The sequence below is a fragment of the Cervus canadensis genome, chromosome Y (assembly GCF_019320065.1).
Source record: "Cervus canadensis isolate Bull #8, Minnesota chromosome Y, ASM1932006v1, whole genome shotgun sequence".
Lineage (NCBI taxonomy): Eukaryota > Metazoa > Chordata > Mammalia > Artiodactyla > Cervidae > Cervus > Cervus canadensis.
The window spans coordinates 3,909,896-3,936,725 of NC_057420.1; positions in this window are offsets into that span (position 1 = coordinate 3,909,896).

Consider the following 26,830-nt stretch of genomic DNA (forward strand, 5'->3'; position numbering starts at 1 on the left):
CTCTTTAACTTGGGTGAGGGGTATCTCCTCAAGGTTGTGCTCCTGACTTTGGATGTGGGGTATCTCCTCTAGGCCGCCAATCCTGATATTAGAGGTAGGGTTACACTTGGCAGTTCCTGGACCACACAGCCACAGGAGTTAGTGGTGCTGCCTAATATAACCAAATTCTTGGAAAAGTAGAGGCTTGTGGAGGAGGAGAATTCCCCAATCAGCACATTAGAACTATGAGTGCACGTAGAGCAACTCACTGAAAACTAACAGGAAGCTGGCAGAAAGACCCTGTACAATCAATATGTGAACAGAGTCACAATGGAAGGGAGTAGAAGCAATCACGTTGAGACCTGAACCACAAGGAAAGGATCCAGAAGAGCAGAAAATCTGAGTACATTTCTATCTCTTGAAATATCATTTCCACTGTATTCATATGTTAAAATCTCAATGAATATTGCCTGTTCATTTCCATAAGACAATCTGAAGAGACCTATTCATCCATTAAGTATGAAATCTCTCTGTTTCACTTCTGAAAATTTGGTTATTGATTTAATTGCATGAAATATAGATTTTTCTTTGTTCCATATGTTGAATTTGGGGCCTATATATTCTGGTATGAAACTTGGAATTATACATTTCACATATGAATATATGGCCTTAAATTTCATTTATGAATCACGGAGTTCACATTTATCACATATAAAATCCCTGGCACAGATTTTCCTATATAAATTTTGTAATTTTCTATAATTCACAAATGAAAATCCTAGTTCTGATACTACTAAGGAAATACGGAATTCTCTAGATATCATATAGGAACCTGATGTCCTGAAATGAAATATGTTGCTGTCTATATTTGCAAGTCAAAATCATATTTTCCTTCTGCAACATGATATTTCCTTTATGCACTTTGGATGCAGATTTTACTCAATATACTTAATATCAATGCAGAGCTTCAGTATTCATTCATTAGACTCTGAGGAAAAATATGCTGAAATGAAGTATGGAATAGTGTTTATTTCATATTTGAAATTAGGAGATAGGTTTTCTTATAGGAAATATGAACTCCCAATATCCCAAATATGAGTTTGGATGCAATGGGTAATTTTCCTTGTTTCATTATTGAAATCTGATGCCAGATAATCCTGCCTGAAAGATGAATGTATCAATTTTATATAGGAAAATATATGTGCAAATTTTAGGTCATGAAATATGTAATACTCTGTAATTCACATATGAAAGTATGGACACAGATCTTACTGCATGAAATATGAAAATTTTATATTTCTCTTTTGAAAATCTGGATGCAGATATTCTAGCATGAGGCATAAATATTTATTTATTATATTCAAATAGGAACATGGAGATTTTCATAGCTCTCACTTGAAAATCTTTGTAGATTTCCCTTCATGAATAAGGAATCCTCTGTATGTAAATTTGATAAAACTTGTATCAATTTTCCTACAAGAACAAATGGAATTTTCTATTTCATACATGAAAATATTCCCGATGTGGTATGGAATTCTCTATATTTCACCCAAGCAAATTTGATTGGATGTTTTCCAATGTGAAATATAGAATCCTGTATCTTTCATATTTGGGGATAGATTGTCTTAAATGAAATATAAAATCTCAACATTTCACACATGACAGTTTGTGGAAAGATTTTCTCACATAATGGTTTCCTGCGTAGCTCAGTCAGTAAAGCATCTCCCTGCAATTCTGGAGACCTGGGTTCAATTCTTGGTTGGGGAAGTTCCCCTGGAGAAAGAAATGGCAACCAACTCCAGCATTCTTGCTTAGAGAATCCCATGGAGAGAAGAGCGTGGAAGGTCAGAGCTCATGGGATCACGAGAGTTGCACACGAATTAGCACTATCTCTCTTTCTTTTTCACACATGAAATAGACATTTCCTATGATGCAGAAATTATCTCTCCTCTGGATAGAAACAAAATTGTATCCTAATTAAACTTAAAAGCATTTCTGTAACTTTTTTTTTTTTTTTTTAATGAAGTACAATTGCTTTACAGAATTTTGACTTTTCTGTCAAGGTCAAACCTCACAATGAATCAGCCATAGATGTAGATATATTTCTTCCCTTTTGAAACTTCCTCCCATATTCTGTCCATCCCATTCTTCTAGACTGATACAGAGCCCCTGTTTGAGTTTCCTGAGCCATAAAGCAAATTCCCATTTGCTATCTATTTTACATATGGTAATGCAAGTTTCCACAGTACACTTTCCATACATTTCACCCTCTCCTCCCATCTGCCCATGTCCATAAGTCTAGTTTCTATGTCTGCTGCTCCACTGCTGCCCTGTAAATAAATTCTTCAGTACCATTTTTCTAGATTCCAAATACATGTGTTAGAATATGGTATTTTTCGCCAGGTGAGGCGGGGCGGGCATGACTAGTGGCTATGCGTTTACTCCTGCACTTCAGGGAGCTGAAAGGAAAAATATCTGGAGAGAGAACCAAAGAAGAAAGTATCTCTCATAACTACTCCACCGCGGAGGTCAGGGGCTCCACCCGAGAGGAACTACCCCACTTTCAAGGAGCAGATGCTGTGTGGGTGAAGGAAGGCCAAGAGGAGCTACTCCACATTCAAGATCAGGAGGGGTGGCCAGTAAGACGATATCCCTCTGTCCAAGGTAAGGAGCAGCAGCTGCACTTTACTTGAGCAGCCATGAAGAGATGCCCCACGTCCAAGGTAAGAGAAACCCAAGTAAGATGGTAGGTGTTGTGAGAGGGCATCAGATGGCAGACACACTAAAATCATAATCACAGAAAACTAGCCAATTGATCACAGGACCACAGCCTTGTCTAACACAATGAAACTAAGCCATGCTGTGTGGGACCACCCAAGATCGTCATTTCATGGTGAAGTCTGACGGAAAGTGGTCCACTGGAGAAGGGAATGGCAAAACACTTCAGTATTCTTGCCTTGAGAACCCCATGAACAGTATCAGAAGACAACATGATAGGATACTGAAAGAGGAACTCCCCAGATCGGTAGGTGCCCAATATGCTACTGGAGATCAGTGGAGAAATAACTCCAGAAAGAATAAAGGGATGGATCCAAAGCAAAAACAATACCCAGTTGTGGATGGGACTGGTGATAGAAGCAAGGTCCGATGCTGTAAAGAGCAATATTGCATAGGAACCTGGAATGTTAGGTCCATGAATCAAGGCAAATTGGCAGTGGTCAAACAGGAGATGACAAGAGTGAATGTCGACATTCTAGGAATCAGTAAACTAAAATGGACTGGAATGGGTGAATTTAACTCAAATGACCATTATATCTACTACTGTGGGCAGGAATCCCTTAAAAGAAATGCAGTAGCCACCATAGTCAACGAAACGTGTCTGAAGTGCAGTACTCGGATGCAGTCTCAAAAATGACAGAATGATCTCTGCTCACTTCCAAGGCAAACCATTCAATATCACAGTAATCCAAGCCTATGCCCCAACCAGTAATGCTGAAGTTGAATGGCTCTATGAAGACCTACAAGACCTTTTAGAACTAACACCCAACAAAGGTGTCCTTTTCATTATAGGGGACTGGAATACAAAAGTAGGAAATCAAGAATCACCTGGAGTAACAGGCAAATTTGGCCTTGGAGTACGGAATGAAGCAGGGCAAAGGCCAATAGAGTTTTGCCAAGAGAACGCACTGGTCATGGCAAACACCCTCTTCCAACAACACAAGAGAAGACTCTACACATGGACATCAGCAGATGGTCCACTCCAAAATCAGATTGATTATATACTTTGCAGCCAAAGATGGAGAAGCTCTATACAGTCAGCAAAAACAAGACCAGGAGCTGACTGTGGCTCAGATCATGAACTCCTTATTGCCAAATTCAGACTTAAACTGAAGAAAGTAGAGAAAACCACTAGATCATTCTGGTATGACCTAAGTCAAATCTCTTATGAGTATACAGTGGAACTGAGAAATAGATTTAAGGGACTAGATCTGATAGAGAGCCTGATGAACTATGGACAGAGGTTCATGACATTGTACAGGAGACAGGGATGAGGACCATCCTTATGGAAAAGAAATGCAAAAAGGCAAAATGGTTGTCTGAGGGGACCTGACAAATAGCTGTGAAACGAAGAGAAGCTAAAAGCAAAGGAGAAAAGGAAAGATATTCTCATTTGAATGCAGAGTTCCAAAAATAGCCAGGAGAGATAAGAAAGCCTTCCTCAGCCACCAATGCAAAGAAATAGAGGGAAACAACAGAATGGGAAACACTAGAGATCTCTTCAAGAAAATTAGAGATACCAAGGGAACATTCCATGTAAATATGGGCTCAGTAAATGACAGAAATGTTATGGACCTAACAGAAACAGAAGATATTAAGAAGAGGTGGCAAGAATACACAGACGAACTATACAAAAAAGATCGTCACGACCAAGATTATCACAATGGTGTGATCACTCACCTAGAGCCAGACATCCTGGAATATGAAGTCAAGTGGGCCTTAGCAAGCATCTCTAGGGACAAAGCTAGTGAATGTGATGGAATTCTAGTTGAGTTATTTCAAATCCAGAAAGATGATGCTGTGAAAGTGCTGCATTCAATATGCCAGAAAATTTGGAAAACTCAGAAATGGCCACAGGACTGGAAAAGATCAGTTTTCATTCGAATCCCAAAGAAAGGCAATCCCAAAGAATGCTCAAACTACCGCACAATTGCACTCATCTCACGCGCTAGTAAAGTAAAGCTTAAAATTCTCCAAGCCAGGCTTCAGCAATACGAGAACTGGGAACTTCCAGATGATCAAGCTGGTGTTAGAAAAGGCAGAGGAATGAGAGATGAAATTGCTAGTATTGGCTGGATCATCAAAAAAGCAAAAGAGTTCCAGAAAAACATGTATTTCTGCTTTGTTGACTACGCCAAAGCCTTCGACTGTGTGGATCACAATAAACTGTGGAAAATTCTGAAGGAGATGGGAATACCAGACCACCTGACCTGCCTCTTGAGAAACCTGTATTCAGGTCAGGAAGGAAGAGTTAGAACTGGACATGGAACAACAGACTGGTTCCAAATGGGAAAAGGAGTACGGCAAGGCTGTGTATTGTCACCCTGCTTATTTAACTTACATGCAGAGTACCTCATGAGAAACGCTGGGCTGGAAGAAGCACAAGCTGAAATCAAGATGGCCAGGAGAAATATCAATAACCTCATATATCTGATGACACCACCCTTATGGCAGAAAGTGAAGAGGAACTGAAAAGCCTCTTGACGAAATTGAAAGAGGAGAGTGAAAACTTGGCTTAAAACTTGACATTCGGAAAACTAGGATCATGGCGTTTGGTCCTATCACCTCATGGGAAATAGATGGGGAGACATTGGAAACACTGTTAGACTTTATTTTTTCGGCTCAAAACTCACTGCAGATGGTGACTGCATGAAATTAAAAGACACTTACTCCTTGGAAGGAAAGTTATGACCAACCTAGATAGCATATTAAAAAGCAGAGACATGATTTTGCCAACAAAGGTCCGTCTAGTCAAGGCTATGTTTTTTCAGTGATCATTAATGGATATGAGAGTTGGCTGTGAAGAAAGCTGAGCACTAAAAAATTGATGCTTTTGAACTGCGGTGTTGGAGGAGACTCTGAGAGTCCCTTGGACTGCAAGGAAATCCCCCGTGTCCATCCTAACAGAGATAAGTCCTGGATGTTCATTGGAAGGCCTGATGCTGAAGCTGAAACTCCAGTACTTTGGCCACCTCATGCGAAGAAGTGTCTCGTTGGAAAATACACTGATGCTGGGAGGGTCTGGGGGCAGGAGCAAAAGGGTACGACAGAGGACAAGATGGCATCACCAACTCGATGGGCATGAGTTTGAAGAAACTCCGGGTGTTTGTGATGGACAGGGAGGCTTGGCGTCCCAGAGTCGGACACGACTGAGTGACTGATCTGAACTGAAATGATGGTATTTTTCACTCACTCTCTGACTCAAGTCACTCTGTATAGTAAGGTCTACTTAAATCCACCTCATGAAAACTGTCACAAAAGCGTTTGTTTTTATGGCTGAGCAATATTCCCTTGTATATAGAGACGACAACTTCTATATCCATTTATCTTTCAATGGATGTCTAGTTTGCTTCCCTATTCTAGCTATTGTCAATAGTGCTTCAATGAAGGATGGGATGCATGTGTCTTTTTCAATTTTAGTTTCCTCAGGCTATTTGCCTAGGAGCGGGATTGCTGTGTCATACGGTGATTTTATTCATATATTTTTAAGAAATCTCTATACCATCTTCCATAGTGGTTATATCAGTTCACATGCCTACAAAGAGTGCAAGAATGTTTCTTTTTCTCCACTCCCTCTTAAAACAAGCATTTATTGCTTGTAAAGTTTTTGATGATGCCATTCTGACCAGTGTGAGGTGATATTTCATTGTAGTTTTGATTTGCATTTCTCTAATAATTTAGTGATGTTGAGTGATGTTAAGTGATGCTGAGCATCTTTTCATGTGTTTGTTAGTCACATGTATATCTTCTTTGGAAAAAAAGTATGTTTAAATATTTTCCCTACTTTTTGATTAGGTTGTTTGTTTTTCTAATATTGAGTTGTATGAGCTGCTTGTCTATTTTAGAAATTAATCCTTTGTCAGTTGATCCTTTGTTATTATTTTCTCACATTCTGAAGTTTGTCTTTCCACCTTGCTTATAGTTTTCTTTATTGTGCAAAAGCTTTTAGGTTTAACCAGGTTACACTTGTTTATTTTTCTTTTTATTTCCGTTTCTCTAGGAAGTGAATCATGAAGGTTCTTGCTTAGATTCATGGTACCAAGGGTTCGGTCTATGTTTTCCTCTAAGAGTTTTTAGTTTTTGGTCTTACACTTAGGCCTTTAATCCATTTGGAGCTTATCTTTGTGTATGGTGTTAGGAGTGTTCTAATTTCATTCTTTTACATGTAGCTGTCCAGTTTTCCCAGCACCGTTTATTGAAGAGGCTGTCTTCACACCGTTTCTATGTACCTTATTATGTCATCTGCAAACAGTGAGAACTTCATTTCTCCTTTTCTCATCAGGATTCTGTTAATTTCTTTTTCATCTCTGACTGTTGTAGCTAGGACTTCAAGAACTATGTTGAATAATACTGGTGAGAGTGGACACCTTTGTCTTATTCCTGATCTTACCGTGAATGCTTTCAGTTTTTCACCATTGAGAATAATGCTTACCATACGCTTATCATAAGTGACCTTTACTATGCTGGGATAGGTTCATTCTATACTCATTTTTGAAGAGTTTCAACCATAAATGGTTGCTGAATTTTATTAAAGACTTTTCCTTCATCTATTGAGATTATCATGTGGTCTTCATCTTTCAATTTGTTAATATAGTGTATCAGATTGATTGATTTCTGTGTAGTAAAGAATCCTTGCATTTCTGGCATAAATCGGATTTGATTATGGCATATGTGCTTTCTGATGTGTTGTTGAATTGTGTTTGCTAAAATTTTCTTGAGGACAGTTTCATCTATGTTCATCGGTGAGATTGGCCGGTAGTGTTCTTCTTCTGTGTTGTCTTTCTCTGGTTGATATCCGAGCGATATTCACCTTATAGAATGAGTTTGGAAGTGTTCACTCCCCTGCAATAATTTGAAAGAGTTTTACAAGGATAGATATTAACTCTTCTCTAAATGTCTGTTAGACTTCTCCTGTGAAGGCATCTAGTCCTGGGGTTTTGTTATTTGGGAGATGCTTGATCACAACTTCAATTTCAGTGCTTGTAACTGAGTTGTTCGTAACTTCTATTTCTTCTTGGTTCAGTCTTGGATGTTTGACGTTTTCTAAAAGCCTGTCCATTTCTTCCAGGTTATCCAATTTATGGCTATAGAGTTGTTCATTATAGTCTATTATAATACTTTCTATTTCTGCATTGTCTGTTTTTACCTCCCCTTTTTCATTTCCAGTTTTCTCGATTTAATTTTCTCTCTCTTTCTCTTTTTTTTTTTTGGTGAGCCTGGTTAAAGGCTTGTCAATCATGTTTATCTTCATAAAGAATCAGCTTTTAGTTTTATTAATCTTTATTATTGTTTCTTTCTCTCTTTCTTTCTCTTTCTTTCTTTTTTTCATTTATTTCTGTGCAGATCTTTATCTTTCCTTCTACCAATTTTTGCAGGGTTTTTGTTCTTCTTTTTCCAGCAGTTGTAGGTAAAGTACAGATTGTAAAATTAGATTGTCTATTCAATGGTTTTCTTGCTTCTTGAAGTAGAATTTTATTGTTAAAAACTTTGCTGTTAGAACTGCTTTTCTGAATCCCATAGATTTTGCGTTTTAATGTGTTCATGGTTAGTTGTTTCCATAATTTTTTTCCCTTTTGATATCTTCAGTAACCTGTTGGTTATTTAGAAACATGTTTAATCTCCATGTGTTGGTGCTTCTTACAGTGTTTTTTTTTTTTTTTTTCTTTTCATTTATTTTTATTAGTTGGAGGCTAATTACTTTACAATACTGTAGTGGTTTTTGTCATACATTTACATGAATCAGCCATGGATTTACATGTATTCCCCATCCCGATCCCCCCTCCCACCTCCCTATCCACCCAATCCCTCTGGGTCTTCCCAGTGCACCAGCCCGGAGCACTTGTCTCATGCATCCAACCTGGGCTGGTGATCTGTTTCATCCTTGATAATATACATGTTTTGATGCTGTTCTCTCAAAACATCCCACCCTAACCTTCTCCCACAGAATCCAAAGGTCTGTTCTGTACATCTGTGTCTCTTTTTCTGTTTCGCATATAGGGTTATCATTACCATCTTTCTAAATTCCATATATATATGTTAGTATACTGTATTGGTCTTTATCTTTCTGGCATACTTCACTCTTTATAATGGGCCCCAGCTTCATCCATCTCATTAGAACTGATTCAAATGAATTCTTTTTAACAGCTGAGTAATATTCCATGGTGTATATGTACCACAGCTTCCTTATCCATTCGTCTGCTGATGGGCATCTAAGTTGCTTCCCATGTCCTGGCTATTATAAAAAGTGCTGCAATGAACATTTTGGGTGAACGTGTCTCTTTCAGATCTGGTTTCCTCAGTGTTGTATGCCAGAAGTGGATTGCTGGGTCATATGGCAGTTTCTATTTACAGCTTTTTTTTTTTTTTTAATTTTTTTATTAGTTGGAGGCTAATTACTTCACAACATTTCAGTGGGTTTTGTCATACATTGATATGAATCAGCCATAGATTTACACTTATTCCCCATCCCGATCCCCCCTCCCATCCTCCCTCTCCCCCGATTCCTCTGGGTCTTCCCAGTGCACCAGGCCGGAGCACTTGTCTCATGCATCCCACCTGGGCTGGTGATCTGTTTCACCATAGATAGTATACATGCTGTTCTTTTGAAATATCCCACCCTCACATTCTCCCACAGAGTTCAAAAGTCTGTTCTATATTTGTGTGTCTTTTTTCTGTTTGCATATAGGGTTATCGTTACCATCTTTCTAAATTCCATATATATGTGTTAGTATGCTGTAATGTTCTTTATCTTTCTGGCTTACTTCACTCTGTATAAGGGGCTCCAGTTTCATCCATCTCATTAGGACTGGTTCAAATGAATTCCTTTTGACGGCTGAGTAAAATTCCATGGTGTATATGTACCACAGCTTCCTTATCCATTCATCTGCTGATGGGCATCTAGGTTGCTTCCATGTCCTGGCTATCTCTACACTGTTCTCCATAGCAGCTGTACTAGTTTGCACTCCCACCAACAGTGTAAGAGGGTTCCCTTTTCTCAATGCTGTCTCTCCAGCATTTATTGCTTGTAGACTTTTGGATAGCAGCCATCCTGACTGGCGTGTAATGGTGCCTCATTGTGGTTTTGATTTACATTTCTCTGATAATGGGTGATGTTGAGCATCTTTTCATATGTTTGTTAGCCATCTGTATGTCTTCTTTGGAGAAATGTCTGTTTAGTTCTTTGGCCCATTTTTGATTGGGTCATTTCTTTTCTATTCTTTTTTCTTTTTTAAATTTTGATATCTAGTCTCAGCATAGTTGTAGAAGAAGATACTTGATATTTCAATTTTCTTAAATGTACTGAGGTTTTGTCTGTGACCCAAGATGTGGTCTCTCCTGGAGAATGTTCCATGTGCATGTGCAAATAAAGTTTACTCTTTTGCATTTGGATGGAATGTCCTGAAGATACAAATGAAATCTATGCATCTTCTTTATCCTTTAAGACTTGTGTTTCCTTATTAATTTTATGTTTTGATGATCTGTCCATTGCTGTGAGTGAGGTATTAAAGTCTCCTACCACTATTGGGTTACTGTAAGTTTCTATTTTATATCTGCTAGTGTTTGTCTTATGTATGCAGTTATCCAATGTGGAGTGCATAGATATTTACAATTAGTATGTCTACCTCTTTGATTGATTCCTTGGTCATTATATAATGTCCTTCCTTGTTTCTTGTAAACTTTATATTAAGGTCTATTTTGTCTGATATGAGGTTTGCTACTTCAGCATACTTTGGATTCCAATTTACAGGGAACATATTTTTCATCCTCTCACTTTCAGTCTATACGTGTATTGAGGTCTGAAGTGTGTTTCTTGCAGAAAACATATATGTGGTTCTTCTTTTTGTATCCATTCAGCCAGTCTGCATCTTTGGGTTGTAGTATTTAATCTATTTACATTTAAACTAATTATTGATATAGATGTTGCAGTTGGTATTTTCTTAAGTGTTTGGGGTTGATTTTGTAAATCTTATCTTCTTCTCTTGTATTTCTTGACTGTATAAGTCCTTTTAAAGTTGGTTGTAAAGGTGCTTTGGTGGTACTGAATTCTCTTAAATTTTGGTTGTCTGAAAAGCATTTTGTTTCCTCATCAATTTTGCCTCTGCATGTTTATTCTTTAATTCTTCTTGGTCTTTGTTAATTTATCCTTGCATGTTCTCCATTTCGTTTGCAAGGTTTCTGATCATCTTTACTTTCATTTTTCTTAATTTTTTTTTTTTTTCAGGTAGTTTGCCTGTTTCCTCTTCATTGACTTGAACTCCTATGTTTCTAATTTGTACCTTCATTTGTGTATACTTCTCTACCTTTTCTTTTCTTTCTTTCTTTTTTAGCTTTCTGTATCTGGGTTCTCCTTTGCCCAGGCTTCAAGTTTGAATCATGTCTTCCATTTGTTTTCTGTCCCCTAAGTTTGGCTTAGTGGATTGTGTTAGCTTCACATAGGGTGAGATCTGTGCTGAGTTTTTGTTTGTTTTTCCTCTTAAGGGCTAGGTTAAATGAGTTTGTAATCCTGTCTGCTGATGATTGGGTTTGTATTTTGTTTTGCTTGTTGTTTACATGAGGCATCCTGCAAAGGGTGCTACTGGTGGTTGCTCTTGTGTGATGCTCGGTCTTGTATTCAAGTGGTTTAGTTTATCAGAGTTCTCTCTATTTGATACTCAGTAGGGTAAATTATCTGGTTATATAACATCTTGGAATCAGTGCTCCCATTCCAGTGTCTCAGGGCTTGATCTCTGCCAGAAATAAAGATTTCACAAGTGGCTTGTTATGACATTAAATGAGATCAAACAAATGTCCAAAAATGAGAAACCAAAGATGAACCCCAAGAAAAGGCAGTTACAAGATCAGACAAAAAAAAAAAAATGTGGAGTATACACATTTACTTATATACCTACAAGCAAAGTCAAACAGTTCAAAAAAAAAAAAAAAAGTACAGTAGATTGACCTTCCACAAAATGCCATGTATATATATATATATATAAATATATAACTGTTAGCAATAAAACTAATTAAAACCAACTGGAAAACAAAACTAAAGCAAGGTGTTACGTGGTATAAAGCATGAAATACAGTTTTAGATATGTTGAGAGGAAATTTAAAAAAAAAGCTAAGAAAGAAAAAAATATAAAGACAAAGTTATGTGGTGTTATATTAAAAAAAATTATATACATTAAAGATTAATTGCAAGAGGCAAAGAGCTGTAGGAAAGAAAACAAAAGAATCAATGTGAAAATATATAGTAGGTTTTAAAAAATTAGAGTTATAAAAAGAATAAATGAAAACAATACAACAAGAAGATGAAAGAAAAGAGGAAAATTGCACAGAACTGCCAAAGCCCAATGTACAGACAGAGGTTTATAGTAACAATTAAAAAAATGTGACTAAATATATGCATATACATGCACACCCATAGTAAAATCAAAACATTACAACAAAAATAAAAGGAAAGAAAAATATTCTGTATACTGGCACAAAACTAACCAAATACAGCACAGACTGGAAGCAATGAAAATGAAACTTAAAAATATGTTAAGAGGAAAGGGAAGGAACGAATGAAAGAATAGTTTTGCAAAGTTAAATAGAGGCAGATATGGAAGATTTATACACATTAAAGATTAACTTCAAGAGTCAAAGAACAGCAGGGAAATCAAGTAAAGGAATAAATATAGAAAATACTAATAGGCTTAAAAATGAGAATTTAAAAAAAAAAGAGGGAGAGAGAAAAAAATCAAACTCTACAAAACTACAAAAGCCAAACAAGAGGAAGAGTTATATAACAATTAAATTGTAAAAAAAAGTGACCAGAAAAACAAAAACAAAAACAAAAAACACAAAGCTCAAAAACTTAATTAGATTCCATATTGCCAATAAATGTGACAACTACTACACGGGTGTTGGGGAGAAGAAAGAAAGAAAGAAATTCCAAAAGAATCTACAGAACAAGTCAAATTAACGATAGATAAATGTTTCTCTTTAGTGAATGCTCTTAGAGTCCTTTCCCTCCCTGGGAGTCCCATAACAACTCCCCTCCCTAGGGTGCCCTCCAGCACTCTGCTGATCCCTGTACCTGCTGTGGAGGCATCTCAGATTCTAATGTGGACCTACTCCTATGTGTTCTTGATTCGAATGTCCACAGCTATCAGAAGCAGTATGATTTCTTTTGTGGGAGATATCAATTACCTTTTATATATTCTGTAGACACAGAGTCTGACTAGTTTCTCGTGAGGATTTAATCTGCAGCTTATACAGCTGGTGGGAGGTTTTTGTCTGTTCTCCCTTAGCCTCTTCCACTGGGTTACCATTGTGATTTTATTTCCAACTCAAAATGCGGGTCGGCCATTAGGGTTTGCTTCTGAGACTGACAAGGAGGGCTTGAGTTAGCTGCATTAGGGCCAGGTGTGGAGGTGGTGTACCTGCTTGGGTTGCAGGGATTCTGGCAGCACCAGTTACTCAGGGGGAGTTAGTGGCTAGGACAGAATGAAATATAGCACTCTAGAAGGGTATGGCAAGCAGTATTGGCCAATACACTCCAGTATTCTTGCCTGGAGAGCACGGCCCCTATGACAGACAAAGCCTGGCAGGCCACAGTCTACTGGCTCTAGAAGTGTGGGAAACTGCCTTAGTGATCCTGAGTAGGTAGACACAGGATCTTTGTTGCCAGTGGCAGCTTTGCCCCTGTGGGTGTTGAGCATGAAATTGGCACAGCTCATTGGCTTTAGAGCATCCTGGTGGTGCCAAGTGTTGCAGGGACATGGGCTGCCTACACCACAGGAATTATGGCCCTATCAATTCTTTCTTCAAGCCTCTTATAATTGGTGACTAGAAGGCCTCTTTCACCAGTCTTTTTCTGGGTCTTCACCATTCTGGCACTTAGACAGCTCCCTTGCCTGGGGTCCTTCTCTGTTGCTCCATGTGGTCAGGCACATAGAGGGGACCTCTGCCTGGGATACTACTCTGTAGACTTGTGTATCATACACATAAAGGGCCAGCCTGGGTGGAGTCCTACTCTGTAGTTCACTATGTCAGGCTTTCAATGGGCCAGCCTCTCTATTGTTCAGCTGCCAACGTTGATGTGTGTGGGGAGAGAATCAATGGTGATGGCTCCACCCCCCTATACAAGCCTCGTCAATATTGCCTTTCTTCCATGGCTGCTAGGCTTTCCTCCACAAGCATTTCCATCTCACATCCCCTCTCTGCCTCTCCACAGTCAATATCGGCCCTCATCCTGTGATTCCTTCACAATCCCCAAACTCCAGGTCCTAGGCATGGGTCCAGGTTCCCCGCTTTTTTTTTTTTTTGTCTAGGCTGTGTGGCAAGGACTGTCTGATTCTCATTCTACTTTTTCAATTTTGCATGGTTCTGTATCTTCTTGTCTCTGATCAGCTCCTCCTGTCTACTCTCAGCTGGTGTTCTTTATCCATGTCTGTGTCTGAAGGTTTATTCCTGATATATCTGTGAAGAGAAAAGTACTCCAGGTCCACCTTCTACTCTGTTATCTTGTTCTATCAAACTTAGGAGCTTTTGCACACTAAAGGGAATTATAAGCAAGAAAGCAATAGCAAAAGAAGCAACTGACAAAGAATTAATCTTGAAAACAAGCAAATAGCTCATGTAGCTCAACACCAGAAAAATAAATGACCCAGCAACAACAACAAAAAAAAAAAACAGCCAAAGAAATAAACAGTTTCCCAAAGATGAAATATAGATGGCAGACAAACATATGAGAAGATGTTCAACATCATTCATTATCAGAGAAATACAAATCTAAGTCACAACATGGTGCCATTTCACACTGGTCAGAATGGCTGCCATCCAAAGTCTACTGTAAATGGTATTGCAGTGGATACTGGATATATACATTTTTTTTTTCCAATGGTGGTTTCATTTGGGCATATGCCAGATAGAGGGACTTTGGAACATATGATAGCTTTATACCTAGTTTTATAAAGAACTTCCATAATCTGCTGTATCATGGCCATATTTATTTACATTCCTAACACTGTAGAGGGTTCCCTTTCCTCCACATCATCTCCTTCATTTATTGTTTTAAGATTCATATGTGTGTATCTATATATGTATATATGTTGATTTATAATATTTGTATATTATATGTATATTATAAATTTATATTTTATTTTAATTTAAAAAATTTTCATTTATTTTTATGAGTTGGAGACTAATTACTTTATAATATTGTATATTTTATTTTTAATTATATATATATATATAATACACACACCTTATTAACATATATACACACACACACACATTTACTTTTTTATTTGATTACACCATGCTTTAATTGCTTCATGTGAAATATAATTCCCTGACCAGGGATCAAACATGGAAACCCTGATTTGGGATCATGGTTTCTTAGTCACTGGACCACTAAGGAAGGCCCCGTTGTCGATATTACAATGATCACCATGCAGAATTGTGTGAAATGATACTTCATTGTAGTTTTTATTTGTGTGCTTTTGCTATGTTGAGGTAATTTTTGCTATGCTCAGTTTCTAGAGTTTTTGTTTTTGTTTTTATCACACATGCTTTTTGAATTTTATCAAAGTGTTTGTTGGTATCTATTGAGGTGATCATATGGTTCTAAACCTTCAATTTATTATTGTGTCTCTAATGGATTGATACACAGCTACTGTAGCTACTGGAGAATGCTTGCCTATCTGGGGAAAACCTCACTTTATAAAGCTGTTTGATATTTTTCATGTGGTGTTGGATTCTTCTTGGGAGTATTTTGTTGAGGGTGTTTGCATCTGTGTTCATCTATGTGATACTGGTCTATAATTTTCCTTTTCTTGATATTTTTTGGCTTTGTTATCATAGTGATACTGTACTCGTAGGATGAATTTGCAGGTTTTCCTACCACTATAGTATTTTGCAAGAGTTTTACAAGTGCAGATGTTAACATTTATCTTAATGGTTCATAAAACCCCAGTGACGTCATCTGGACCTTGAATGTTGTTGATTGGAAAATTTTTCATAACAGTTTCAATATTAGTCTTTTTAATGCTGTGTTTGTATTCTCTGTTTCCTCTTAGTTGAGTTCCTACAAGTTAGTCTGTGGTTCCCAGATTCTACATTTTATTGGCTTAAAGTCGTTTATTGTATTATCTCATGATCCTTTGATATTTCTGTAGTATCAGTTATAATGTTTCCTTTCTCATGAATAACTGTATTGACTTGAGCGTTCTCCCTTTTTTGTTGATGAGTCTGAGAGAGTAAATTTCTAGGCAGGTTGATAAGAAGTCTAGGGGTCCCCATGGAGAGAGGGGTCTGGAATTCTCAAGGAGGAAGAAAGGGCAAACTTTTTTCCCCCCTCTACATTCCTTCAGATTATATAACAATAATGTATACTGCTTGAGGACAGTCTCTGGAAAAAACCTTCTGGCTAATTCTGTGAAATCATGCGAGTAGGTCTGGTGAGGTCTTTACAACCTCTAGACATTCTTTTGATTCACTTGTAATAACTAATTTGAGAGGATATAATTCCAGTGCTAAGGCTAGCAAGGGGGTACTCTTTCTACCGCCTTCAGATGTCTATGTCAGAAGCTTTCACAACCTCCCTTATACTTTAATAAAATTTATTACAGAAAAGCTCTGAGCAATCCAGCTTCATCTCTAGCCCCGGATTGAATTCTTCTCCTCCAGAGGCCAAGAACCCTGGCGTCTTTGCATGATTCAGCAGCAACCTTTCATCTTGGAGGCTCATCCGGGATACTTCAGTACAAGGTAAGGATGTTTGGAGCTCTAGTTCTTTGTTCTCCTAGCAAACACGTTTTCCACTGTACTTTATTAACTCTACAGTGTGGTTGTGTGAATGAATAAAATGCCCTGCACAAAGCAAGCAAGGAGCCCTGCTCTGCAGTTTCACAGTGACCTCATACGGCTTATGGCAGTTATCAATACCCAGGGCTCCTCAGGTGTAATTAGGATGAGAGCTTGTGAGGGGACCCCAGGGCACCTTCAGTTCTGATTGTCTTGAGAGTCTGACCCCTGAGGCCTATGCCTCTGGGGGCTGTCTTTCCTCCAGTGTGTCCCTTTGCAGACTGGACATGGAGCCGGGGGTGGCCTAGATGCCTTAGGGCAATCCCATTTGAGGTTACCCTCCTTTCCACAGTAATAAAAGCCCATCCCTTTTCACCTGGGTCAACCCCCTGTCGGGGGTTTATACCAACCTGTCAATGCCAAGAGGCACCCAACATTCCCTTCAGGAACCAACCAGAAATGGGCAAATCATCTTGACCGAACTCTCCTTTCTCAGTCAAACTTTTTGGTCTCTTTGATCATTTCATAACTCTTTGGGAATTAGAAGTACAACCTAATCTATTGGATCATAGACTTTCAAGGGACTTGTCATCTATGTAGGTCCTAAACTTGGATTGGTAGTCAGGAAGTGCCTAGCCTTGTTAGGACTCAAAAATCCAGAAGCTAGATGGAGCTCTAGCTCCAGAGCATCTCTGAGGTTAAAGGTTACTCAGATTGGAAATACAATGCCACCCGCCCTTCCCCCCCCGGATTTGGTAACACTGGCTCTTAGTGGAAAAGAGGCGGCTCATACTAGTGTGGTGACTCTTGGAAGAACCTTCTCAGTTTCATGTTTGTATCGGTCTTACTGTGGTCAGGAATATACTCAGGGTCATGCACAGGTACTCAGGTGACGAATGTTTCCCCCAGCCGTCTTGGCTTGGGAGGCATTCCAGAAGGTTACTCTGGTTGCACCCCGGTGGCATCAGAGGCAAGCAATGTTTTAACGATGAAGAGCTGGATGTCAGTCAGGGATGCCATCAGGTCTATCCCTGGTGCATCCCCACCCCGTCTCGGTGGTAGAACCAGGAGGGACAAGTATGACACCTGTGTCGGTAAGGGACAGGCTAAGTCCAAGCAGGAAGGAAAAGCTTTTGGTGTAAAGTCTGTCTACACCCCTGTCTAGAGCAGGGAGGGATGCCTCCGGTAGAAAAATGGTGCTAGTCGCCTTTTTTCTCTCTTACAGATGCGAGCTAACAATTCCAGCCTCACTCCTTTGAATTGAATCCTGAAAAACTGGTATAGATTTGATGCCCAGGGCTTAAAGAAGACACACCTGGTCTTCCTATGAGATACTGCATGGCCGCAGTACTCACTGGAGGACGGTGAATGGTGGCCGGTTGGAGGGTCTCTTAAGTATAACACTGTTTTACAATTAGACCAGTTCTTTAGAAAACAAGGGAAATGGGTGGAAGTAGCATATGTGTTGCCCTTTTTCGCTCTGCTAAATATGCCAGACTCAGGTCCTAAGGGTATAGATTTGGGTGTGAAACCTTTAGCTCCCCCCTGTCCTCCTACTTTGCCCCTGTACGCATACCCGGGGCTCCAAACTGAGGTTCCAACTGTCTTGGTCTCAGTGGAAACTCAAACTGAGATACAAACTGCGTCAGTCTCAGTGGAAACCCAAACTGAGATTCGAACTGTCACGTAGAGGCCCAAACAACTCCTGTCTCAGCACGACTTCAGACTACTGTGGTTTCAGTAGAAACTCAGACCATTGAAGTAAGAGATGAGATGGAGGACAGGAGAGAAAGAGATAAAGAAAAACAGGTTTATCCAATCTATCCCTAGGATATGTGCAGAGCAGCAAGAGAGACTGAGAAACAGCCGCTCAAGCTGTTGCCTCTTCATGAAGTGCCCACAGGGGGAAATTATCAGTCTATGAGAGTTAATAAGCCTTTTTCTTATCAAGAAATACAAAGAATCAAGGAGAATCTGGGAGACTATTTAGAGGACCCAGAAAAACATATTAGCACTTTTAAAGGTGTTACTCTTCATTATGACCTTACTTGGAAGGATGTGATGTGTATCTTGGGACAAACGTTGACTCTCAACACAAAAACTCAAGTTTTGGGAAAAGTGGTTGCTTATGGAGATGAATCGCTTGATAATGAATCAATAGGAAAGAGAGAGGATGAGATAACTGTGCTTCCCACTGGGAATCAGGTGGTGCCAGCTACAGAACCAGACTGGGACTACAACACAGCAAAAGGAAGATGGAATCAGAGTCATTTTGTCAGATGTATTCTTGAAGGACTTAGGCAGGCACGTTCTAAGCCTTTAAACTATGGCAAACTGGCAAACATAGAACAGGAGAAGGAGGCTCCTGGTAAGTTCCTAGACAGACTGAGAAGCCCTTCGCAGATACACTGAGATTGATCCTGAAATTGAGGAGGGAACAGTGATCTTAAAAGATAGATTTCTCACTCAGTCAGCTCCAGATATTTGCCATAAGTTATCAAAATAGGCGTATGGACCAAATCAGTCTTTAGATAATCTGTTACGACTGGCTCAGACAGTCTATTATGGAAGGGAATATGAGGAAAAGAAAGAAAGGCAGAGAAAGACAAAGAAACAGTCGGAAACCTTCAAAATGGCTATGAAAACCGTTCTTAAACAGCCTGAGAGAAATGGCCAGAGGGACCCAGGTGAAAAGGGATGGGCTTTTATTACTGTGGAAAGGAGGGTCACCTCAAGTGGGATTGCCCTAAGGCATCTAGGCCACCCCCGGCTCCATGTCCAGTCTGCAAAGGGCCACACTGGAGGAAAGACAGCCCCCAGAGGCATAGGCCTCAGGGGTCAGACTCTCAAGACAATCAGGACTGAAGGTGCCCGGGGGTCCCCTCACAAGCTCTCATCCTAATTACACCTGAGGAGCCCTGGGTATTGATAACTGTGGGAGACCAATCTGTCGATTTCCTTTTAGATACAGGGGCAACTTACTCCATGCCTCCTGAAACCCCTGGTCCACTTTCTTCCTGATCCGCTTCTGTAATGGGACTGTCTGGACGAACCAAAAGATATTATTTCAGTTATCCTTTTTCTTGCAACTGGGATTCTGTGCTATTTTCACACGAGTTCCTGATCATGCCAGAATCACCCGCACCCCTTTTGGGGAGCGATATACTGAGCAAGGTCCATGCCTCTGTTTTCATGAATATGGAGCCCTCCCTTTCTCTCCCTTTAGTTGAACAAAATGTAAATCTTAGAGTATGGGCTGATGAAAATCTGTGGGTCAAGCACAAAATGCTATTCCTGTAGTTGTCAAGCTCAAAGACCCACACTTATTCCCACTAAGAAGCAGTGTCCACTGAAACCTGAGGTTAAGGAAGGGTTAAAACCCATCATTGAGAATTTAAAGGAGCATGGACTCCTTTAAATTCGTTCCCTGTGACAGTCCATGCAATACTCCTATTTGGGGTCTAAAGAAATCAAATGGTAAATGGAGACTAGTTCAAGATTTACAAATAATAAATGAGGCTGTGGTTCCTTAAGAGCCTGTGGTGTCTACTCATTATACTCTATTGTCTGAAATTCCTGAATGAGCCAAATATTTCTCAGTAATTTATTTGAAAGATGCCTTCTATTCAGTGCCTTTGGCAGAGGAACGTCAATTTCTATTTGCCTTTGAAGACCCTGCACAACCAGCTTCTCAGTTAACCTGGACAGTTTTGCCCCAGAGATTTCGTGACAGTCCTCACTTATTTGGACAAAGTTTGTCACCGGATCTACATAACTTTAATAGCTCTGAAGCGATGGTGTTACAATATGTAGATGATATTTTGCTCTGTGCTGAGACAGAGGAAGCTTTTTCGTGAACATCAGAAAATTTCTTAAACTTTCTGCCAGGCTGTGGTTATAAGGCATCAAGAGAAAAGGCTCAGTTTTGTCAACAATCTGTTTAGTTATCGGGGCTAATCATATCAGCAGGGACTAGGGCCATAGGCCATGAGATAATTAAACCTATATTAAACCATCTCCTACTTTAAAATAATTGAGAGGATTTTTGGGAATCACAGGCAACTGTCATATTTGCATTCCGGGTTATGGGGAACTTGCCCCACCTTTATACAAACTTTCAGCTGAAACTCAACAGGCCCAAACTGACAAACTGGTTTCATCTCCAGCTACTCAGAACGCTTTTAAGGTTCTTCAGACTGCTCTCCTGCAAGGTCCCTCTCTGAGCTTTCCCACGGGTCAGAGTTTAATTTGTCACTGAAAGGAAACGTGTGTCCTTGGCAGTTTTAACACAACCCCGAGGGCCTCACCAGCAACCTATCGCTTATCTAAGCAGAGAATTAGATGTAATTGCACGTGGGTGGCCCCACTGCCAAAAAGTATTTGGGGTCGTGGCTTTATTAGCACCTGAGGCTTTAAAAATAATTAATGGACGAAACCTTACTCTACTGATGTCTCATGACGTGAGTGGAATCTTAAATTCTAAGATTAATATTGGGATGGCAGAGAGTAGGCTTCTTAAACATCAATTATTGTTGTTAGAAGGACCAGTAACTAAGCTTAAAGTTTGTGGAAATTTAAGTCCCGCCACTTTCTTTCCTGAGAAGGAAAATGAAACACCTGATCACGACTGTTCCCAATTCCTAACTTTAAACTCTGCAGCTCGGGAGGATCTAATGGATACCCCATTAGACAATCCTGATACGGAAATATTTACAGATTGCAGTTCTTTTGTTCAGGATGGAAAGTGTAAAGCAGGTTATGCAGTGGTGACTGCTGAATAGGTTTTACAAGCAAAATCTCTCCCCCAGGGAACCAGTGCCCAGTTAGTGGAGCTTGTGGCTCTGACCTGAGCTCTAGCATTAAGCAAAGGGCAGCGAGTAAATATCTACACTGATTCCAAGTATGCTTACTTGACTTTACATGCTTATGCTGCAATATCGAAAGAATGACAGTTTAAAATAGTAACAGGAGGACTTATTAAACATTTCAGAGAGATTTAAAGACTTTTGACTGCTATATATTATCCTAAAGTAGTAGCGGTTGTGCATTGCAAAGGGCACAGCACAGATAGGAGTAAAGTAGCCATCAGTAACCTGTAAGCTGAATCTCAAGCCAAAAAAGCAGCACTTTATGAATCCCCCTCACTATAGACGTCTTTGATCCGGACAGATCAGGATCTGCCACAATATACTGAGGAATAATTAGAAAGATATGAGAAAAGAGGAGCAAAGATTACTGATAAAGGATGGTTATAGTCCAAGGATGGACAATTAATAATTCCTGAAAATGCTCAGTGGAAAATTATTAAGGGTTTACACCAGAGTTTTCCTTTGGGTGCAGAAAGTACTTACCAGATGGCTTCTCGTTTGTTTGAAAATAAAAATGTAATGAAAACTTTAAAGAACATTATCAAAAGGTGTGAGGTTTGTCAGAAAAATAACCCAAAGCCTGGAAATCTAGCAAAATCTGGATTACAACAACGTGGAACATATCCTGGAGAGAACTGGGAAATTGATTTTACTCATATGCCTAAAGCTAATTGGTATTCTTGCTTACAGGTTTGGGTAGATATTTTTACTGGATGGAATGAGGCTTTCCCCTGTCGTAGTGAACAAGCTAAAGAGGTTATAAAGATTTTAATCCATGAAATTACCCCCAGGTTTGGGCTGCCACGGAGCCTTCAGAGTAACAATGGCTCTGCCTTTAAAGCTTCTGTAACTCAGGGGGTGTTTAAAGCTCTAGGAATAGAGTATCATTTACATTTTTTCTGGAGACCCCAATCCTCAGGAAAGGTTGAAAAAAGCTAATGACATTATCAAAAGATATCTGCGCAAGTTAACTCAAGAGACACAGGACAATTGGATTAAAGTTCTACCCATAGCTTTAATGAGGGCTTGAACTGCCCCAAAAAAGGAGGGACTGTCCTCCTTTGAATGTATTTATGGAAGGCCTTTCTTACACACTGACATTGTTATAGACCCTGAAACCTTGGAATTAACTAGCTATGTAACTCAGCTCTCAGCTTTTCAACAGGCATTAACAGAACTCCAGGAGAGGACTTCTGACCCAGCCTCTGAGTCAAGCAAGCCCCTATTTGAGCCAGGAACCGAGGTCCTGGGGTCCATTGGGGTCTGGGGGCCCATCTCTCGAGCCCCTCTGGGAAGGCCCTCACCAGGTTATTCTTTCTTCTCCTACAGCTGTCAAAGTACCAGGAATTGATTCGTGAGTACATCACACTCGAGTTAAGAGGTGGCACCCTGACCAGAACTAAGTGATGCCATTTTATGTTCTTTACTTTCTATGTTCTGACTTTGTATGTTTGAGATGGGCCTGATAATCTATGTGAGTCTACTTCTGCTGACTCCAAAGATCCTGAGTCTGCCGTTTGATCCTCAAGACAATGCCTTTAGGTTCTGGGCTCACTCCTATGCTGCGTTCCACAATCGGTCTAACTGCTGGGTCTGTGGAGCATTCTCTTCTTCATAGGTGGAAGGCTTCCATGGTGGACATCTCCACTTCAAGGAAAGGACTTTGTCCATGTCTGCAAATACCTTCAACAATCGCATGTGATGCCCCTTCTTAAACTGATGATATCTAACAACCCTAAAATGGACTGGTGCAACATTTTGTATTTAACTATCGACATAACCTGACTTAATTTTGATTATACATTGTCTCAGTTTAATGACTATTTTGCTAGAACAAATAGGTCTAGATCTGGTAGTTTTTTATCTGACATTTATCAAATATGGCATGAAGTTATATGGCTAACTCCTGAAAAAGGACATCTAATATATACTGCCCGTATATGCTGGGAACAAACCAAGCCATCCCCAAAAGTTAGTCAACAAATTAATTATAGTGATTGGAAACACTTGGGATTTTTGCCTTAGGAAATATGCAATGTAATCATTCCCGTGTTTTTCAACCCCAATTCAGGTCCTTCCTTTGTCTGGCCAGGCACTGATTGGGACTGGATATCTCAGTCACGCTGGCTTGTTCCAAATGGGACTTACTGGATATGTGGCTCTTACCTATGGACTTGGCTTCCCCCTGGGTGGATAGGGAGATGAACCCTGGTCTAGCCTTTACTCACGGCTTTATATTTTCGGAGCTTCCAGAGAAGCTTGCTGATTTACCTACCTTAAAACTCGGTGGGCAAGATCTGTATTTCACTGGTATGGTTATTTGGCTGCAGTGTCTGTCCCTTTTTTGGGAACTACAGATGTTATGCTACTAGTGGATGCTTTGACTAATTTTACTAAACAGGCATTACAAAATTCTCAAAAAGCTATTTCAGCTCTAAATGCTGAACAAGCACACATTAGAAAGGTGGTTTTACAGAACAGATTAGCTTTAGATATTCTGACAGCTGCACAAGGAGGAACTTGTGCCATTATTCATACCCAATGCTGTACTTATATACCTGATATGAACACTGTTGCTGCTGCTGCTGCTGCTAAGTCACTTCAGTCCTGTCCAACTCTGTGCAACCTCATAGATGGCAGCCCACTAGACTCCTCCATCCCTGGGATTCTCCAGGAAAGAATACTGGAGTGGGTTGCCATTTCCTTCTCCAATGCATGAAACTGAAAAACCAAAGTGAAGTCTCTCAGTCGTGTCCGACTCTTAGTGACCCCATGGACTTCAGCCTACCAGGCTCCTCCATCCATGGGATTTTCCAGGCAAGAGTACTGGAGTGGGGTGTCATTGCCTTCTCTGACATGAGCACTAGTGTTACTTATTTTACTAAACATGTGACTAAGATGACTGGGGCTATGGATACTCCTGAAGCCTCAAATGCCTCACTTTGGGAGACTTTAACTAGTTCCCCATAGTGGAAGACTATCTTAATTACAATAATTCTGATTGTTCTATTTTTGCTGTTTGCTCCCTGCATCTGTAACTGTGTAATTGGATTTATTTCTAGTCGCATGAAGGCTTTTAAGTTACAAATGGTTGTCCAAGTTCCTATGAGTGCTACAGCCTCCTCCAACTATTACTACATGGGCCCTCTGGATCAGAGACCCTCAATATGAGGGTTAGGGACCACGACCCTAAACAGCAGTAAGTACTTATGGAACGAAAATGACGCCCCTTTCCCTTGGCAACATAATTCTCCTAAAAGAAAAGGGGGGAATGAGAGAGTCAATTTCTAGGCAGGTTGATAAGAAGTCTAGGGGTCCCCATGGAGAGAGGGGTCTGGAATTCTCAAGGAGGAAGAAAGGACAAACTTTTTCCCCCCTCTACATTCCTTCAGATTATATAACAATAATGTATACTGCTTGAGGACAGTCTCTGGAAAAAACCTTCTGGCTAATTCTGTGAAATCATGCGAGTAGGTCTGGTGAGGTCTTTACAACCTCTAGACATTCTTTTGATTTTCTGTAATAACTAATTTGAAAGTATATAATTCCAGTGCTAAGGCTAGCAAGAGGGTACTCTTTCTACCCCCTTCTGATGTCTATGTCAGAAGCTGTCTCTATCTCCTTTATACTTTAATAAAATTTATTACAGAAAAGCTCTGAGCAATCCAGCTTCATCTCTAGCCCCGGATTGAATTCTTCTCCTCCAGAGGCCAAGAACCCTGGCACATTTAAGTGATTCAGCAACAACCTTTCAAGTCTGGTTCATGTTTTATGCATTTTCTTTATGTTCTCCATAATCCCCTTTTAATATTATTGATCTTTGCATTTGTTTTCTTTTTCTTTTTTTCTTTTTATTTCCTGTTCTATTCTCTATGATTTTTTTTTTCCCCAAAACTAATTTTGGGTCCCATGTTTACTCTCTTTCTCTAATTGCTTTAGTTGTAAACTTCGGTTCATTACTGGAGACATTGCTTTGTTATAATCTTTGCTGTTTATTATTTTATCTGTTCTCATAGGTTTTATGCAATCACATTTTTATTGTCATATATATATACATATATATAAACTATATATATAAACTATATATATATCACTCTGATTTCTACATTGATTTCTTGGCCATGATGAGGTATATACATAAGCCTCAAGGGATTTGTGCTTTCTAGTTTGTTATTTGTTTTTATTTGTTAGCTTTTGTTTTGCTCCCCCACCCATGAATGACATGCACATCATAACATTGTGATTAAAAAATAAAATGCTTGATTTAATTTTGATTATCTTAAATTTACCAAGGCATGATTTGTGATCCAGTTGGTGATTTATCCAGAAATATTTCATTTGCCCTTGAGAAAAAAACTGCATTCTGTTGGTTTTGCATGAAATCGTCTTAAGTATCAATTAAATTGTCAGGTCTGTTGTGTTATTTTTGTGTTTCTTTTAATACTTCATTTTTAATTTGGAAGTTAATTATTTTCCAATGCTTTACTGGCTTTTGATGTACCAAGGCTTGGATCAGTCTACAGTACACATATGACAGCTATTGTGCTATCACTCGTTTGTTGTTGTTGTTTAGTTGTTCCATGCCCTTCTTAAATGTTTCTTGCATGATCTCCATTTATTCTCTGAGAGTTTTAATCGTCTTTACTATTGTTACACTCAGTTCTTTTTCAGTGACAATTTCTATTTCCTGTTTAATTACATCTTGTGTGTTTTTACCTTGTTTCTTTGCCTGCAACATACTTTGCTGTGTTCACATTTGTTTAGTTTACTATGCTAATGGTCTTTTCTTCCCAGGGTGCAGAGTTGTGGTACTTGCTTCCAGTCTGCACTGTGAATGGATAAGTTTGGAACAGTGGTTTGTGTGTCTTTAGAGGGGGAGAGACTGGCAACTATATTCTTAGGGCCACAGCTGATGCTTCTCTCTCTCATGGTGGAAACATGTCAGTGGGGTCTTTTGCAGGTATGTATGGGTTTAGTCCGACTTTAAAGAGTCCATTTGTGAATGATTTGGCTTGTGTTTCTTTGGTTGTTCTGTGATGTGAGGTAATCAGCTCTGCATAGTACAGGCTTTTGGGTGGAATTGGTTCTTAATTTCAGACAGGGGCCTTCATAGAGACTCTTACCAATTAATATTCACTGGAGCCAGGAAATCTGGTGGTCTATGATCCTTGATACGGTGCTGAAACCCTAGATGATCAGGCAGAAGAAGAAGAGGAAGAGGAAGAAGAGGAAGTGGAAGAAGAGGAAGAAGAGGAAGAAGGGGAAGAGGAAGAAGAAGGGGAAGAGGAAGAAGAAGAAGAAGAGGAGGAAGAAGAAGAAGAAGAGGAAGAGGAAGAGGAAGAAGAAGAAGAGGAAGAAGAATAAGAAGAGGAAGAGGAGGAAGAAGAAGAAGAAGAAGAAGAGGAGGAAGAAGAGGAAGAGGAAGAAGAGGA